At 39.5% G+C, this 16110-nt stretch overlaps 1 long non-coding RNA gene and 1 other non-coding gene across 2 annotated transcripts in view; both read left to right on the top strand.

Annotated features, from left to right (window-relative positions):
* The window catches only part of LOC132426049 (uncharacterized), a 69565-nt gene that overhangs the window by 41189 nt on the left and 12266 nt on the right, over positions 1 to 16110 (top strand). The gene's annotated exons all lie outside the window — the stretch shown is intronic.
* TRNAR-UCU (transfer RNA arginine (anticodon UCU)) lies at positions 15364 to 15436 on the top strand. Its single transcript has one exon. It is a non-coding gene; the product is annotated as a tRNA-Arg (tRNA).

The raw sequence follows: 16110 nt of genomic DNA, 5'->3' as shown, positions 1-16110 counted from the left end.
AAAGCTGGTCCTGTGTTAAGGGGGGAACTGTGCGTAGGATGAATTAAAAGGAGAGTATGGCTGCCACTTGGGCGTTCATTGGAATCATAGAATCATAAAATGTTAAGGCTGGAAGGGCACTCAGAATGCTCTAGATCAATCTCTTTATTTTACAGATGAGGAAACACTCAGAGGGGTTAAGTGACTTGGCCAGGGTGACATTGCTAATAAGTGGTAGAGTTGGGATCAGAGCCCAGGGCTCCTAATTACCCTTTTAATGCTTTCCCACCACACCATGCTGATTCTTTGTATCTGTGTTAATGAGTAGATCAAGATGCTGTGAAATTAGCATAATAATTATTTGTGTATAAATACTGCATTTAAAATACTGCTGTATAACAGAGCTTATCCTTTACCATACACACCTGCTAACTGTCAATGTATTAGTCCTAAATAAGTGAATAATAATTGACTTATCATCATAAAAGGGGTCAGATCACAACCTAGGCTTGAGATTTGCCTGAGTTAACACAAATCCTGAATTAAGGGATTCTAAGTTAATGATATTTTACTGTAACTCATTACCTTATTCAATAACTATAGTGCTGGGTCCTAGGCATTGTGCTGGGGCTAAAATGATCTCATTTTAGTGAATAAGATCCAGTTACTCCTTTCAAGGAGCTTGCAACCCAGTGATAACACTTACACACAACATTTTTTTTTTTTCTTTTTGCATCCGAAATCTGATATCAGTGTTTTGAGGTAAGGCCTGGCACCAAAAGAATGAGATTTCTGGTCAGAATTTTGAAAGAATACCTCCCAAAAGAATGTTTAGGGCAGATAACCATTCTAAGATGAGGAAGCTTCCAGATTTGGGGTGGGGAGGGGGGTTAGGGAGAGAGGAGTGGGAGGAGATTGCAATTGTTTCTTAATGAGACCTTGGTTAGGTCTCCAGATTGAAATTACCAATTGTATTCCTATGAGAGATTGTACGACCCTGGAGAGCTGGTGATGAAATCCCACGGTTGGATTGCACTGCACTATAAACTTCATTTGTTCTTAGGTGCTTAGTGGTTTGCTGTAATAATGATCCTCCATTTGCTGGACAGCTGAGATTTTTTAAAAGCTTGATTGTTTTTGGCGTTGTGTTATTAGTCCTGGAAGGATGCAACACAATTGTAGCAATTCTCTGTTTGTACAAGCTAGAATATCCATGTCTTATAAATGCTGGCCATTTAATACCTGTGCTTTAGACCCCTGTGTTTTTCCTGGCCATTCTACCAAAGGGTATATACTTTTGTTTTTCATTAACACCACCAGGAATATGCCCATCTCTAAAATTTCAAGGGGATTAATCTGAGCTCTGTTTTATAGACAGAAAGGCCAAGAAAAATCCCCAATGAAGGGTACATGCTGTCGATTTTCTTTGGGAGATGAAAGCCAAACAATTTCAGACAAACCCCTTTCTAAGAAATGCACTGCATACTTCGATCCAAATACTCATCTGATGAGAGTCTAAAACCCCTACTGAATTACACTGGATGAGAACCCTGATTCTTTCAAGATCACTGAAGAAATCGACTCTCATCTCTGATTCTGATACTTTTTAGCCCATCCATCTTGAAAATGTCTATGGAATGATTCTGTTGTACCTTCAGAAATGAAATTCATAGGCATGGATTTTCTCACACAGCAACTTTATATACAAAGATGAGAATAGCAGAAAGGTCATTTCCAAAGAAAGTGACATTTATTCTGTATTCACTGAAAAGCCAAAAGAGTTTTCTCATTCACCCATACCGACTGAGCCCTGCATCTCGCCCAGAAGAGGTGAAAGAGGCTGCTCCTATCTGCTCGTGCATCGCACTTCAGGCTCAAGACCTGTCCAGACAAAATGGCTTCTTTCAAGGATGAACCTGCTGTGCTCATCACAGGCTTTATTTTGTTTATAGTTCAAGCCTGTTTGACAGGTTTTGTTTACTTTGTTCAATACAACTAAGCAAATGCCTGCCTCCTTTTTGGATTAGTTTTGCACTAGTGTTACCCTCCACTATTTTCTCTTATAGGCTAAGGCATTAGCTGTGCAGATTTATACATACATATATATGTATGTATATCACATATATGGATATATATGTATGTTAGTGTATATACACATATACATGTATATGAATGTGCTGTGTATATATGTATGCATATATATGTATCGTTCAAAGTCAGTGATTGCTAAAGAAATGTAGCCAGGCATCAATTATTGACTCTAATGGAGACCAAGACCAAGAATAGCTGCATAAAGTCAAATCAACAAAGACTGTCCAAACCTCGTATTAACAATGGTTTTGACCTCATTTGCAACAAAATCTTTTCCCAAAGCTCTTGCTGCCCAGACTACCTGCACCAAGTTTGGAACAGCAAGTGCTGCAGAGAAGTCATGCAAGTGCTTTACGTGAACTTGAGAGACAGTTCCCTCTATTCCCACAGTGCTGCTGAGGGATGGGGGATGTGGGTGCTGAAGCAGAGAAAGGGGGAGAATGCCAATGGGGCGGAAGGGTCTCCTTGCATTCTAGTTTTTCCTAAATCAGAGCTTTATAGCCTCTATCCCACATAATGAATAATTAAGAGTTTATTGTATTTTCCTCAATTGAAACTTAACTTCACTGGAAGACAGTGTTGCAGAAAGATTCAGCATACAGACTCTGAGTGTAAAGCATGCCTGTGTACCCACCTACTAGCCGTGGAACTCTGGGGACACTGCTTAGCCTTTGTGCTTTTGAATCCTCATCTGTAAAACAAATTTCATAATGGTCCCTGCCTTACTGGGTTATTTTCATGATTAAATGAATTAATACACGTGAAGCAACTGTAACAAATCTTGACCTATAGTAAGTGCTCAAAATTGTGAACCATTTGGGAATGCCCAATCAGAGACAATTTATGTTATTGGGAAACTAAAAAGTTTGAAATGTGAGAGACAATGTTGTTAAACTTAGGGCTGACCAGGACCGTAAATCTGGCTGTTAAAATAATAAACAGAGTAATTATTAGAGAATTAACAGCAACTCTTATGAAATTACATTTGAGACTTGGACCTTGCTCGAAATTCTTTAATGTTTAAGACCTATAAATGTCAGAGCTCACTAATTTCTTTGGCTTTCAATAAATGCCAGTGACTTTGAGAATTGCTCTCCCTTTAGCTTATCTGGCAAGAGCACAAGCTTAAAGGGTATCCAAGAGGGCAGTGATTATATTGATGACCCATCCTCTTCTCAGCAGAAAATACAGGTTACTGAGTTCAACCAGCCTTTCAGACCACAGAACTTCTGGGGGAGCTTTTGTGTAGAGTCACTTGAACTAGGTGCTGAATGGGATTTCCAAGGGCAGAGAAGACACAGCCCCTTCTGTTAAAGGGTGCTCTATTCACTAGGAGAAATATGTTGACATACATATAAGTGTATATATATACACACACTAATGTCTAATTCTTCTGGAATCTGCAGAGAACAAGATAATTTTATCCAGTAAAATGTTTCAAGTAACCAAACTTGTCCCATTTGGGCCCCCAGAAAGTGATTTAAATATTTCAGATGGAAATCTTCCTAATAGAAGATTTTTGCATTCATTCAATAATGCAGGATCATCATTACAGACATCAGTTATTGAACTGTGCTGTAGTGTAGGGGGCTACTGAGGTATGAAGGACTGGTTGCCCCTGTCCTAAATGACCCCAGATGGATATCCTTTTTATGGTGCTTCTGTTTCTTTCCTTACGGATACACAGTTAGCTTGCCTTCACTTTCTCTCTTTTCTTAGTGGGTTGGATATCCAGAAAAAAAAATGCAGATTGTCAGAATTCTGCCCAACAGAAATTAATCAGGTCTACAATGGTTTTTTTTTTTTTTTAATAAAGGTAAATGCAAGGAGACCATTATCTCTTGAGTACCTCCTTTGTGCTAAGCATTTCTGCATACATCGTTGTCATTTAGTCCTCTAACAATTATTGCAACATAAAGGATGTTACTGGGGTTCAAAGGGTGTCCTAATTTGACCTAGATGAGTGCTTCTCAAAGTTCAGCGTACACAAGAATCATGAGAAGAGCTTGGTAGGACAATTTCCTGGACACCATCTCCGGAGACACTGATTCAGTAGGGCTGGGGTGGGGCCCAGACACTTGCATTTCTAACAAGCTCCCAGATGATGCTACTGTTGATGGTCACTGATTAAACTGCTCTTGATGATACAGCTGGGAAGTGTCAGATGGAATTCCAAGCAATGAGTGTCTAACTTCAGAGTACATTATTTCATAAAATCACACGGTCTTGACCATGTTGCCATAAATTTTGGCTGGGGAGACATACTTTTGGCTTGGAGTCTGAATTACACTACATATAGGTCCATTTGGTAGAAAAGTCAATAGCTCCAGACTCAGAGATTTGGTTACCTAATTAGCTCCTATGCTCTTGCGCACATGTCAGTATTTATTTCATTTCCATACATACTGTTGGCCAGGTATTGCTGTAAGTGCTGGTGACACAGCAGGAAACGAGATGCACAAATTCTTTTTCCTCATGGAGCTTACATTCTTTAAAGGGGAGTTAGACATAAAAAGAAAAGCAAATAACAGTACAAGGTAATTTCAGAAAATGATAAATGCTATGAGACAACTAACAGGGGCTGGAAGGATAGGGGACCATGAGTGTGGGGAAGTTCCTCTGGACTGGGCAGACAGGAGAGGCCTCTCCCGGGAGGTGATATTTGAGCTCATACCTTAGTGACATGAAAGAAGCAGGACATTTGAAAATCTGCGAGCAAATTCTTTCAGCCAAAGTGAAAGGTTTCTGATTTGGGGAATTAGCTTAGTGTGTTCAAGAGAGAGAAAGAAGTCCAGTGTGTCAGTGGGCTGTGCTGGTGGGGGGTGGATGGGTGAGTTGGGGAGCAGTAGGAAACCAGGAGAGAATTAGAGAGCTGGCACAGCAGAGCTGGAAAACTAATCTTTGTACAAGTGCTACATGATGGGAAGGAAGAAAGATAAAATCATGAATATGAATAGAATGAAAAAGAGATTAGGACAAAGGCTTTGAGAAGGGCTTTTTATAAACAAGGACCTGAAGGCAGAGAAGGAGTAGTTACTTGGTTGATCTAGGTATGAAGGAACCAACTTGGAGAGATTCATTGAGAAAAACAAGCTTGTATAATGGAATGAGTGAAAAATTGAAGTATTAATTCCATTAGATGTTAATATCTGTTTATGATCAGCGCTTATTTATAGACGCCTGGCAAGAGTTAAGGGCAATAGGAATGGCCTGGAATTTAGTTTGGTTATATGTACATATGTAATTAAATAGGGCTTAATGACCGCTATGAATTAGAATCACCTGATGCTTAAAGGATACAGCTGCCTGGACCCCGTTCCAGATAAACTAAATTGGAATCTGTGGGCAGCTGGACCTGGGGTGCTGTGTGTAGTTTTGAGGCACACACCACCCCCAGTGCAGAATCATCATCCTAGAGCAGGTGTTAGCAACCTTGACTGCACATTAGAATCACTTGGTTAAGCTTCAGAAAACAACCCATGCCCAGGTCTCACCCCAATCAATTCATTCAGAATCTTTGGAAGTTAGAGGGTATTAAAACAGCAACAACAACAAACCTTCTGGCCAATTCTAACATGCTGCTGCCCTTAAGGGGTACTTTGTAGGGCTACAAAGATAATGAAACCACCTCCTTGCCCTCTGAGTTTACACTCTAAAAGAGAAGGTGTGAATCAATGCAATGTAGTGTGCCCCTCACAGAAACATTAAAAGTAAAAAGTGGAGGAAAATTAGAGGTGAGAGAGATTAATTCTGTCAATGAGGGGTGGCACAGTGTGACCAACCTGTCCCAGCTTGCTTGGAATTCTCCTGGTTCTAGCACTGAAATTCTGAGTCCCTACAAACCACTTAGTCCCATGCAAACTGGGATGGTTTGTCACCCTATGTGGTAGTAGAAGTTGCAGATGAGAGATTTGAATGGTAAAATGAGCCATGTGCCAAGTGGGCCATATGGAGGTACAAGTAGGGGTGGGGAGTCAGTGGCAGGCTGTGAGGACAACGTGCAAAAAAGGCACAGCATGGGTTGAGGGCTTGGATGCATCAGGAGTTTAGTTTCATTGGTAGAAATGTATGAAGGGATTATGCAAGATGAGTCTGATGAGGCAGTTCAAAATCATCGAGGGTCTGCCTTATATGCCCAGAAGTTTTGCATTTTACCCCAAGGCATTGAGGGGGTCGTTGATAATGTTGAAGCAATTGGTGGGGGAACATAGTTGTAGTTTTTGATTTTCATCTTAGAAAGATCCCTGGATGAAGGTTTGGTGTCACGTGCTTATTTCCATGGAACACTGCTGACTCATTGGGGGACTAACTCCTTTAACCTCTCTCAACATGCAGATTCATTAGGAAAATGCAGGGGTCACACTGGTACAGGGCAAACTTCAGATGAAAGCGTCTTCATTACTTCTATGGATTCTTCAGATGAAACAGCCTAGAAGTTGCCGCGTATTCAGACACTGGATCCATGAGTTGGGTCTCAGCCCATCTTGGCTTAGCCGCATGCCCTAAAAAGCTCATCAACTTGAGTCTTGAAGTAGCAGCTCTGAAGAACAGAGCTTGTCCCCTAACACAGATGGTGCTGGGGAGATTAATGAAGGTTAGTTTCAAAGGGTTTTGTACTCTTGGAGGAAATTTCCTACATAGGTGTTTCTTCTATAGTACAAATAACAGTAGAATTGCAGCAAAATAAAACATAACCAATTTGGGAAAAACCACGCGAATAATAATCCAATTTTAATACCTGAAGCATCATAATATAACATTAATATTTGGTGGATGATACATTTTGATGTCACTATTTTACCAGTTTCTCTGCTTCTTCTCCATGCACTGGCCCATTTAATGGAATGGGTATTAAATACACTCCTTGTTGACTTTCAGCCGTATCTCTTAGCTATGTTACTCTCCCCTAATTTAAAACAAAATAAATAAACAAACAGTATACCATGCCCTTAGTTAACAACAATATCACAAATAATATAAACAGCAATAATAAAAAAAGTAAGTAAATAAATACAAAGTTAAACATTAACCCTTGAAGGAGATATAGCTACATAATATAAATTATTTGGAATGCTTCTGTATGAGAGATTTGTTTCTTTTCCCCATTTACTTATTTATTCAATCACTTATTTATATCAGAACGGGCACATGGATATTTATTTTTCTTTATTTTAGTCACATGAACCAGGAATCATGAAACAGCATCCTTCATGCCCAAGTTGGAAGGCACTTGTGCAGGAGATCAGCTTCTATATCCTACCTCCTTCCCTCATCCCAGGTGAAGCTGTTGACTCTTCTTAGTATAACTGGACACCTCTCGAGGGAAATGTAGCTCTTACCAATAATTGCCATGGTATCCCAGGGATGCCCAGATAATGCCTTCCTGTATAAGCAAGAAAAGCAACCCATGAGCCCACGTTTCACTCTCTCTTTTCCTTCAGCAGCTACTTAGAGTGGATGCATTCTGCTTTTCATTCTTGTCTCAGAATTCTTTCTCGTTAGTCTTGTAATATGGAAGCTTATCCAATTTATATCTGCCCTTCAAGGGCTTATATTTGGTTGAGTATTTTTTTTAATCTCTAATTTGATCTGGGACTAATGTCAGATCATTTTTTCACAGCTCCAGTATATATCTCTCATAAATGCACATCACCCACATCTGAAGACTGAAACAAGGGGGCACGCTGTTGGATAATGCAGCCAAAGTTGCTTGTGCAGTTGTTAAGAGTACAGAACTATCCTTTAAGAAGAAGCTCAGTTCCTGAGTCAGAGCTTGTGTATACTTGGGGCTTATTCAGATAGTCAACGGAATTCTGAAATGCTCTCTGAATTTCTAAATGAAAGCCTCTCTCCACAGAGCTGCTCTTTGCAGGAGGGCAGAGGGGTATGAGTAGAGGGAGGAAAAACCATATGTGGTGTGTGTGTGTGTGTGTGCATGAGCACATATCCAGGATCCAGGAAGCAGGCAGGGAGCAAGAAGCCACGTGCCTCACTCCCTTTTGCTGTTGTTATTGTTGTTTTGCTTTTCACATTTCCTTTTAAGCAACTTTGTGTCCAGAAGGCTGTATGCTCACATTGGGCATCAGCGGAGGGTGGTCAGTATTGTAAAGGCCTTTCCTGTTACGAGAAGTAGGAGGAGTGAATATGATGGATAAACTTGAGGAATGCTAGTGAAATGCCCTTGGAGGCTGAAAATGTTCAAGCCAGCTAGCTTACTGCACCTATCTTTAAGGCTTAGTAGAGCTATGCAGATTTCCCTGACATGACAGTCAAATACAAAGTGATTAGAAGCAGAGGAGAAACAATGACAACCAAAAAGATGAATTGCCTCAAGGAACTTAAATAGAACAATAAAGAAAGTCTCAAATATCGTATCATAGACCTTGGTTTCTGAATGCCCTTAAAGAGCCAGTTACCTGAGATGAGAGACTGAAACCCAGGAGTTTCTTATTAACAACTTAAAGCAAAGCTCAGACCCCTTTATAAATCTTCAATTCATTCAGGGCTTTCACTCTGAGATGGAGTGCTGTGTGATTCTTTCCCCTGCTGGTACTGAAGAAGACCTGATTTGGAAACACCACAATAAAACTAACTCAAATTCCCAAAGCAGAAAATGCATAAGCAGACATATATTTCTTCTTCAATATAGTGGAGATTTTCTACAAATTTAACTTCTGATTAGAAAACTTCTTACACTGGAAAATTTCAGCAATGAAATTTCAGTAATAAGCCAAATGCAGGTCTGCTTGAGGTCGAATGAAATTTAGATGAAAAGTCTGGGATTATCAAAAAGAATGAGGGAACTTCAAGTTTCTGTACATTCAAGGTCAACGGGTTGGATTTTTTCATTTTTGATTTTTATGACAGCACATAATTTCTGTTCTTAGTTGGCTCCCTGCTTTTCTTTAAGCAATAAATTTTGGGTTATGATAGTAAACCTCACTTGTAATGAAGCCTGTATCTCTCCCTATCTGAATATTTCTATAGCACCTGTCACTTTAGCACGCCAGGGATCACTTCCTTTTATAGAAAATAACAAAAAAATGTAACATGATCATTTGATTTTCTGGTAATAGTTTATAGCAGGATGTTAATCTAGTCATTTACCTATTGAGAAACTGAGGCATAAAGAAATAAGGTCAATAGTAAACAAGTCCTACTGAACTCATCCTCCTCTAAAATAGGATGCAATACTCACGAAGCATCAACTTCTATGCGTAGTTTGTCGTTTAATTCATAGCGCATACTCTTTGTACCCACTGTTGGAAAATCACTCTGGTACTGCCTGTGTTTCTCTCTGTGTTGTTGCCTTGAATTCTGATGTCATTACTATACCTTTCATATTCACTCTTTTCAATCAGTTTGTGAATTATTTAAGGGCAGAGATAGCGCTTTGAGCTTGTGTGTTTCTCTGTCATAATGCCTAGCATAAATACTCGAACCCCGTTCAATTCAAATGACAGTTGTGACAAGAGATGCCCACTGAGCCATTGCTGGGGAACCTCTAGTTTTTACTCAAGGGCTCTCATTTGTTGTGTGCCTTTATAAAGGAGTGAGTAGAGGCTGAAGATTTTGGGGGAAACCAGAGAGAATTCTCATTCTACAAGATTTTTCCTGAGGTGGATGATGTCTACATTGTTCCTCCTATGGAAGACTTACCTTTTATTCATTCCATATTGAATAAAAGGAAGGACTCTACTCTACGGAAGGGATTTATGGCTGAAAGTTTCCTTAATTATGGGCTAGTATAATAAGTCCTTCCACTATCTTAATGATTGGGGAATTAAGAAGCTCCTTAATAGAAATTGACAGGATCCACTGTCATTGCAAAGAAGGTGCTGTTATGGTCTGGAGTACCCTCCCAACCATCCCAGGATTTAGGGTTCCCCAAAGGCTCATTAACATCTCAGACCATAAGGTCTCTGAAGGAAGCACTAATGGTCCACCTCGTTATGATCTGAGGATGACTGCATGACATCCGTATCCATTGAGATGATAATGGCCCTGTAAAAACTGTTATGATGTCAGCAGAAGAAAAAAAATCTCATTTACACTTTATAATCTTTGGTTTCTAATATACCACAGTATCTAAATTATACTAGAATTATTTTACAAATCTGGCTTAATAGAGGCAGTGCATATGATACTCTGAAAAAAATCAAAATTCTCTCTTAAAACAGCTGTTATCACCCTTATATCACTGCATAAATGAAGGGGAAGATTAGTAATGCTCTCATAGTACTGAAATACTTATGAGTAATGGAATAAAATACAAAGACTTAAATTTCCCTAATTTACATACTCATTTACTCCTGGGAGTGAAAAGCAGTTCTGTTTTTAGAATGTTCCAAAACAGCAGAGAGAAAAGCCCATAGTAGTAATAATCCTAATAGGAGTTATTGTCAACCCACACTGAATACATATTATGCATTATGTCCTATGATAAGTAATTTTCCTGCAGCATCTCCTTTTAATCCTTGCAAAAGCATCTCTGAGATGGGCATCCCCATTACCCCTACTGTACAGATAAGAATAGAAAAGTGCAGAGTGGTTAAGGATCGTGTCTATGATCGTCCAGACAGTCCACAGTAAAGGTGGGATTCAAACTCATTCAGCCAGACTTCAGAGTCATGCCGTGATGACCAGGAGTGTGTTAGGAAGAGTTGTCAATTTCTGAAATGGACTCATGCTTGGCCACTAACTGTGCGACTTAGGACAAATTCTTTCACCCCTTCAGACTTTTGGACTAGTAAATCTTTGGAAGCATTTTTCAACTCCAACATTTTTACTGACAAGGACATCACAATAACAGAGCTGAAATCAGAATTTTCACATCATTCCCACTATGGCTACTGGTATTTACCCGTAGTGATATCGTTGTTTTCCCATTATGATCCAGTTCAGCTGAACAGTTTTCCCCTTTGCTGCCAAATTGTGGATTTTAACATAACCTAACTGTTTATAGGAAGCATATGAGAAAAGCTATCTTCTGTTACTGTTTAACTTTGTAAAGTATACAACACACCATTTTTTCAATCAATCTCTATTTGACTCTGAACAAGGGAAAAATGGAGATGAATATAAACAGAAATCTATTAGTCAAATGCTAGTATTGCCTGTTTATAGCTCTAAGCATTTTCCGGTGTATAAACATAAGAAATCAAGTGAACATTTTAAAGAGATTTCTCTTTTGGCTTATATTTAATAAAATCAGCAGAAAAGGGGGAATCTTACAATAAAAAAAGCGCTGTAGGGGTTTTTCCAGCCTTAAGCTCAAGTTAGCTATTTGTCAGAACTCAATCTGCAATACCCACATTCTTCCACTAGAGGGGTGAATTGTTCCTAATGAATAAGGCCTCAGTGTTTGGGGGAGGGTACAGCCTAGGGCTGATAACTTATTGTACGATAATATTGTGGGCTCTGAAGATACACTTGGAGTGGCTTTTACCATAACATTCCTACTCAGTGAAGCTAACTAGAGGATAGAGAGTTCTTGAAAAGAGATTTTAAATATCAAGCCCTAATGGACATACAATCTATTTTGATTTGAAATTATTTAGGCAATGGATGGAAAGAATTTGACCATTCTACCCAAGATGTAGCAAAAGAAGATAATTTGGCTGCGTGATGGCATGAAGATGGGGACTTCTGAATATCTGAGGGGAAGCTCACTGAGGACCCCAAAGCATTTACAGCTTCTACAATTGTTTTGCAGCAAAAAAGTCATTACAATTTTTACACAAAACATGATTCATTAGGACAGCAATAGGTCCAGGAATAGAGTCCAAGATACTCTACTTTGTTTTTGAAGGTGAAGGGGGTGCATTACTGCAGAGTTTATATCCTCTTTGCTACTGTGCTCACCAGAGGCGATGAGCCTCTGACTCCAGCAGGCAAAATGTTGAAGGATAGAAGTGCCGTAATCTAAAGGATTGGTTAAAAATGTATATTAGTATATCCTGACAACCGCTGTTTAAAAAGTAAAAGCCAAAAACTAGTTTCTAATGTTCTGGCAAAAGCAGAAATGCTTTAAACAAATTTCAAGGTCTTTCCAGTCCAGTGTTGTACTTTGGCTTTATGTGCACAGAATATAGTCATTCTTTTGACATGCTGCTGCTGAAAGAGATGCAAAGATATAAAAATTCATGGAAAGAAGGCAGTTCAAAAGAGACATATTATTAAAAGAAAAAAAAAGCAGGTCAAATGTTAGGAGTTTATTCTCTAGTAGTTTCCAAACTTCACAAGGTTTTCCAAGGATCTTTTCCCAAGGAAACTTCACATGGAACTTTCCATCAATACACAGTCCTTTCTGTTTGTGGCATGGGACAGTTTCTGATACCTAAAGAAATATTAGCTGGAAGCTGGGATAGCTTTTAAATTTGTGACAAACACATACACACACAGAGCCAGTCCTCATTATTCTCAGATTTTGTATTCTTGAACCTGTCAACTTGTTAAAATGTATTTGAAACCTCACAATCAATACTCATGGTATACTTTGGTCATTCGCAGACCTGCACAGAGTGGAGAAAATGTGAGTTGCTGATGTTCTGAGCTAAGTCTAACACGGTGGTGCTTTGTTTCCTTGTTTCAACTCTCATGCTATAAATAAGCGTCCTTTCGTGGTCTATTTAGGGCCACGTTTTTCAAATTTTTGTGTGCTTTTTTTTTTTTGGTGATTCTACCATTTAAAATCGTCCCCAAGCACAGCACTGTCTAGTGTGCGTGAGTGCACGAAGGCTGTGATGTGCCATAGGGAGAAAATACATGTGTCAGGTAAGCTTCGTTCAGGCAGAAGTTACAGTGCAGCTGGCTGTGAGTTCAGTGTTAATGAATCAACAATATTATTGAATAAGGTGTTTTTAAACAGAAATACAGATAAAACAGGCTAATGTATTTATGGGTTGACAAAAATATTGTAACCAGAGTCTCACAGGAACCTAACTCTGTGTTTCTCCTAGGAGCAGTGGTTTGTAATTGATTGATTCAGTTTTTGTGGAGATTTTATAAACATAGTGACTGTGTATAATGAGAACCACCTGCAGAGAGAGAGAGAGAGGGAGAGAGGGAGAGGGAGAGAGAGAGAAAGAGAGAGAGAGGAAGGAGGGAAGGGAGAGGGAGAGCAGAGAACAGAGAAAAGGATAAAAAATGTGAGTATTAAAATAGTATTAAAATGTCTTTTGTTTTGGAATATTCATCTCTGCTGACAAAGGCATTTATTTTAATTTTTTGCATTAAATCAAATTCAATTGAAGTAGATCAAATACTCCACAACCATAAGAGAAGAAAAAAACAGCATGACAACAAAGACTGGTTTGAAATCATTAACAGCAATTCAGTGTCTACTTCATAGCTGACTATGAAGGAATTCCCTTAGATATGAGTAGTGAAATATCAGAACAGAGCAGAAAGAAGATTAAATACATCAGCAATTATAAAAAATGGAGATGTGGATTCCACATTAAGGATATGTCTGCCAATAGCAGAGACTTGGTTCTAGGCTGACCTGAATTCCATCCCAGCGCTGCCAGTTACTACAAATGTGATCTTGGGTGATTGATATAAAATCTTTAGCCTCAGTTTCTTCATATAAAAAATGGAAATAATAATATCCTACTCAGGTAGTTTCTGTGAACTTTATGTAATTTATGTAACACGTAGCATAGGGATTATTTTACCTATGAGCATTGTTTCCCTTTTTTCCTTTTTGCTAGTGTAGTGTTTGTTTGTTGTTTCATTGTCTCACATTTGAAGGAAAATGAGACCATGATTCAAAACTTTTTATTTAGGGTAAGTCATTTATTGTGTCCAGCCTCATCCAGGTCTGCAGCAATTCCCTAAAATTCCTGTGTGGGTCTTTTGTCAGCTCCTGTACCCATTTCCTACAATAGCTATCTGGAACCATCTCCAATTTCCTCATGCTTCTCCCCTACCACTTCCTCTGTTCCTCTTTATAGATAGCCTGGATGCCTACTTCAGAGAAAATAAAGACTTTCAGAAGAGAATTCGCTCAGCTTCCCCTGCCCCGTCTCTTATGACCAAATTATATGCACTCAACCCTATCATTTGTTATATATCTTTTATTAGGTTCTGGCCAATTTGTGGAGTGGTATGCTAAGTGCTTTACATATTTATCTTATTTAATCCACACAACAGCTTTTTGTAGTAGTTATGACCCTTGCTACTCCAAGTGTGCCGAGTTGAGGAAGATTCTAGGCTAAATCAGAGGATGAAGTGAAAGAGATCTGTGATGAATTACTACGTGTGCTGTGGGCACATGAATAGGTTTTGGTGGTCCTTATGCCACGCAGCTGGCGTCTCAATTCTTGCCAATGTTTCAGTCTCCTAATGGAATTCTTCTCTCTCCGCCTGCCCCTTAAATGTTGGCATCACCCCGTGTCATGCCATACCTTTCCCTTTGTGACTACCACTTCAGTTGCATCAATTGACTCAATCACCAATGCCAGACACTTCGGAGTCATTCTCAAATTCTAGCTTTCCCATTACCCTGCATAGTCAATCAGTCAAAAGTCCTGTTGATGTGATGCAGACAATATCTCTGAGATCTGTCCTTTCTCTTCTTTTTCTCTACCAGTAACTTTGTTCAGATTCATATCATTTCTTACCTGGCTTATTGCCACAGGCTTCTAATGGGTCTTCCAGCTTTTTATCTTGATCCCTGCAATCTATTCTCCCCAGTGCTATCAAATGTGAATCTTTCTGAAACAGAAATCTGATATCACTGCTTTGCTTAACTTGCCACAATGCCTCTTTATGACTCTTGCCTAAAGGAGCATCTCCTTGGTTAGCTCATAAAAGTCTTTCTGGTCTGTCCCTTGCCTACCTCTACAGGCTTTCTTCTCATCATTTACCCCTAATGCTCACTCTTTTTTTTTTTTTTTTAGGCACATCTGACCACTTTCAGCTCCTTAAACATTGATAACATACTGTCTCTTGCCTTCAAGACTTTGTACTTGTAATTCCTCCTTACTGGAACCCTCCATCTTTTGGTTGTCTAGCTAACCTCTTCATACTTTCAAGAATGCACCTCGGGCTTCCCTGGTGGCGCAGTGGTTGAGAGTCCGCCTACCGATGCAGGGAACACGGGTTCGTACCCCGGTCCGGGAAGATCCCACATGCCGCGGAGCGGCTGGGCCCATGAGCCATGGCGGCTGAGCCTGCGCATCCGGAGCCTGTGCTCCGCAACGGGAGAGGCCACAACAGTGAGAGGCCCGCGTACCGCAAAAAAACAAAACAAACAAACAAACAAAAAAAACGCACCTCAAGGGGAATTCCCTGGTGGTCCAGTGGTTAGGACTCTGTGCTTCTACTGCAGGGGGCCCAGGTTCAATCCCTGTTCAGAGAACTAAGATCCTGCAAGCTATGCGGTGTGGCTAAAAAAAAAAAAAAAGCATCTTAAATACCTACTCCAGGAAATGTTCTTTGAACAAAGCCCCTTACAACGTGTATTAAATATCAATATTTCTGCAAAATCCCACTCCTAACTCTTATATATATAATTTATTTATTTATTTATTTTATTGAAGTATAGTTGATTTACAATGTTGAGTTAACTTTCTCATAGAACTTCACACATTGTTTTGTAATGGTCTCTTCACTTGTCTGTCTCAGTCTTTGAGTTCACTCAGAAGCAGATGCTGACACAAGAATTTGAGTACAAATAGTTTATTAGGAAGCTGAGTCCAGGCAACTCTGGTAGGGGAGTGGAGAAATGAGTCAGGGGAAGGAGGAAAGCCAATAAAATCATCATACAAGTTACCATTTTGGCAACCAGAACATAAATCAGCTGAGGAACTCTGGAAATCAATGTCAAACATATGTCTCAGTTGTTTCAAATGGAGGGTGAGGGAGCTGATTATTTATACACCAATATCCACTCATCACTGTTTTGAGGGGCTATTGCTAATGGTACGAGAGTGTTGGTGGACAGGAGATAATTCCAGGGCACCATCAGCCTGCTGTGTACATAAGCCCTTAGCAAAAAGATGAAGATACTATGAGTTAGAAGTTAGGCTGGTG

The sequence above is a fragment of the Delphinus delphis genome, chromosome 5, assembly GCF_949987515.2.
Source record: "Delphinus delphis chromosome 5, mDelDel1.2, whole genome shotgun sequence".
NCBI lineage: Eukaryota > Metazoa > Chordata > Mammalia > Artiodactyla > Delphinidae > Delphinus > Delphinus delphis.
This window is presented reverse-complemented; position numbering and strand designations above follow the sequence as displayed.